This window comes from Belonocnema kinseyi, chromosome 7, assembly GCF_010883055.1.
Source record: "Belonocnema kinseyi isolate 2016_QV_RU_SX_M_011 chromosome 7, B_treatae_v1, whole genome shotgun sequence".
NCBI lineage: Eukaryota > Metazoa > Arthropoda > Insecta > Hymenoptera > Cynipidae > Belonocnema > Belonocnema kinseyi.
This window is the reverse complement of record NC_046663.1, coordinates 99180946-99184648: the sequence shown is the minus strand read 5'-3', so window position 1 is coordinate 99184648 and position 3703 is coordinate 99180946. Positions and strand designations below refer to the sequence as shown.

General features: G+C 33.6%; 1 protein-coding gene across 2 annotated transcripts in view; it reads left to right on the top strand.

Annotated features, from left to right (window-relative positions):
- LOC117177260 overlaps positions 1–3703 on the top strand; it is a 78576-nt gene that overhangs the window by 26128 nt on the left and 48745 nt on the right. The gene's annotated exons all lie outside the window — the stretch shown is intronic.

Genomic DNA, 3703 nt, shown 5'->3' with positions numbered 1-3703 from the left:
GAACAACTTTCTCACTGAAAGCTTTCCGTATCTTAAAATTCGTTCGCTAAACGAGGCGCTTGAAGGTTAAAATTCATGATTTTTGCATTGCCTCAAAAAAAATTTAATAAGTTTTTTGTTTATTACAATATTCTCGTTTTTCTTTCTTAGATAGTTTTAGAAGACTTAAACACGTACTTTGTATTGGGGAAATCGGGAAATGATGTAAATTGGCTAAATTAGAGCGAGTTGAAGTGAAAAAAATTGGAATTTTTCGTTTTAAAAAAATCCACTTTTTACCAATTATCTCTAAAACTGCAAAACCTATACATTTTTGCAAGAGGAAAAAAAGATGCACCTTGAAATTCTCTACAAGTATCAGTCTTTAAAATTGAAATTAGAAAGATTTTTAAAATTGACACTCAGGGCAATACTTCTCAGGCTGAATCCGGCCGTGTCCCCTTTTGGTCGCCAGCGGTTCAATTGTATTCTTAAAAAAAGAAATAAAAAAGTAGAAACTCAGATACAATGATACTTACACGTAATATTAGTTTATTGGTAAGAAAATGTAATTCATTTCTTGGCTAATAAAATTTTTAGTGAATATTGTTGACAACTGCTCACAAAAATGGGTGTGCATCTTACGCTGATAAAATATTTTTAAAATATTATAAAAAACGTTAATTAAGAAGTTCATTTTCAATATAGTAAATCGATATATATCTGTGTTATTTCTTTTGTTTTTTATCCTCAAATTAATTATACTTTAATACAACTTTAGTATAAAATAACCGAAGTATTACTTTAAAAATAATTTGAACGATAACGATGCCATTGTTTTTTTTTGTGTAACAGTTGTCATGCAATTAAGACGACACGAGCGTCATATTGTAAAAATTCAATGGTTTCGAAATTTTCTGCAAGAGGTGCTACAAGTGATGCATGCTAACAAATCGGAACTCACACGTCCAAGTTTTCCGGGAGTAGGGTCTTCTTATACTACTTCGTGACTGAAAGACCGTCAATCCACAAAAGAATAGAACATAACTGAGAAGATACGTTCTACACTTGACATATATTACTATTTGGACATTTATTACTTCCTTTTACGTTTACTATTTTTTCTCCAAATTGGCGTATGGCATTCCCTTGATGTCATGCTAAAATACTTTATTCAAACCCACGAAAGCTTCCCGTTCTTTGGGCCTCTTTTTATTTCATCAGCCAATGATGCTGGCCAAAGCGTACTGGGACCATGGTGGGTGGTGACGCAACTGCGTCACATGGAATTTCCACAGCAAGGGTGACTTGGAGTAGGTAAGCCTTGGAAAGAGCAAGAGTTTACTGTATGTAAAAAAAGAAGATTTGACAAAAAGTTTCAGAACCCTATTTATGTTGTCAAGAAGCCAAGTTTCGTACATGCGCAGTAGATGCTTTCTACTGCCGCGTCTCTCGTGGAGTCCCCGGAAAGCTTACTGCCTTCCGTCCCGTCTATCCAATTAGTGCTACAGAAAATAGGATAGAGTACCGTACCCATGACTGAAGCATCAAATTCAGATAGATTATTTTGATCTATTTTGACTTTAGGTAAGAAAATTTTCAATTAACAAGCTTGAAATTAAAATCGAAAAATTTTAAGATATTACGTTAAAAATTAAAAAATGAATACTCAACAAAATTACTATATACAGGTTGGACACGCTGAGTCTTACCAAAAATTATGCAACACGTCTTATACGTTAATGCTATTCTTATGGACGAGTATGCGGGCTTGCATAATTTTTGGTAACCACCAGCATATCCAACCTCTATGTTTGAGCTTTTTTTGTAATTAAGTTCTAATTGTCAATACTTCAGAATGTTTCGAAATCCAAAAAAATGCCATTTTTATTGTTTAGTTTTGTTTAATGACAAATCCCTTCAACCGAAAATTTCACAGCTAACAGATCTTTTATTTTGAGAACCTTAAAAAATTAATAAATTTTATATCAGATATTTTCGAATTTTAAGGTTTTAAACCAATAAATCTGTTGTTTCAAGACCATCCGAAATTCAAGTGTTTTAGAATTACGCATTGAAATAAGAAATTTTAAAGAAGATAAATATACATATTAACCATAAGGGCTTACGGCGATGTGAGGGTACCACATTATACCTGCCCTCTTAGCCACCTTTTTCAATTGTTCAGAGCTGGTCTTGATCTCGAAGCGCTGTGGCTCTCAACCGGTAATTTCTACATGATGTTACAGTGGTAAATTAAAATTGAATCGTGTATGAACTATGTTTCGCACTACCATGGAGGTCGAGTCAAAAGGCGCGTTACCGTTTTACGATTATTGGTTAACTGCAATTCAAATTAACGTACGTTACTCCACGTTACTCTAAGAAATTTGTTTAGGGATCGTCCACAAATTACGTAAGACGTTTTTCTTTTGTTTATATCGTTGTGTCCCTCTCAACTTCACAGCAATTTTATGCTCGTCTTTGTTCAAACAAAAGAAAAACGTCTTACGTAATTTGTGGACGGTCCCTTATAACATTTATACTAAACGAAATATGTATGAAGTCTAATTTTCAACGAAACATGCGGGTTTCTTTTTTATTATTTACAGAAAATTTTTAACCATTTGTATACTTTTTTAATAAAAAATTTGGTTTAATATCGGCGAGAAAATTGTAGGCATCTGGCATATTTAAAAAGAGACTAGCTTAAAGCATTCTTTTTCATACAAAAGGCAATGAGAAAAATTTGAAAAAACTTATGAATATAAAGAAAAAATTTACAAAGAAATTGCAGTAAACGCGAGAAAAATAAAAATGACCATCAAAAGTTAACTCTCATTAAATGTGTATTCTATCATTTTCTCGCCGATAGTGGAATCTAACATGTATCACAATGGCCTTTCATAAACAGTACATTCCAGAAAAGTCTTAAACCGTAAAATTTAAGAACTGTCTATTATTATAGAAATTTCCCGTAAGAGTAACCAGTAGTGAGAATGAGTAGAGGTGTACATGAGTAAGTAAGTGAGTAGGTATGTAATAGCTGTTTGTGATACAAGTGCGCAAAATAGGCAATTGCCTATCACACGTTATTTTTTGCAAAAATCATCCGAGAAAATTATTTAGCACATTTTTATTTGAACTTTTTCCAAATTAATTAACGGAATTCCATGAATTCCGCGCATAACATAGATGCCATAAATTCAGAAAATTCCACGAATTCCGTGAATTCGATTAAGTTTATAATTTCCGTGAATTCCACGAATTCCAAGAAATTGACAAATTCCACGAATTTCATGCATTCTGTGAATTCTAGGAATTCTCTGAATTCAAGGAATTCCGTGTATTTATTGATTTCCGTGAATTTCATGAATTCTTTACATTCTATGAATTCGTTCCACTTAAATATTCTTTCGAAGTTTCACTTCTACCAAGCGTCCTAAGACACACACATTTTAAAAGAATATTTTTATTTTTCCGGTGCGCAGTCATACATCTTTAAAGTGCGCATGCGCATCCGTTACGTCAATTCACATAACCAAATTCTTGATTTCAGTCACCCCGTTTTCAGCCTTCCTAGAACTGCTGGCTTGCGTAGTTTTTCAGAGGAGTACACCAAACTCTCGCTTTCAGTCAAGTGTCGGGGGTTGCCTTCAAATGGCCTTGGACTGATTTCGGGGGGACCTCACTGTTTACGTTTTCCCCCCCGAAATCAGTCCAA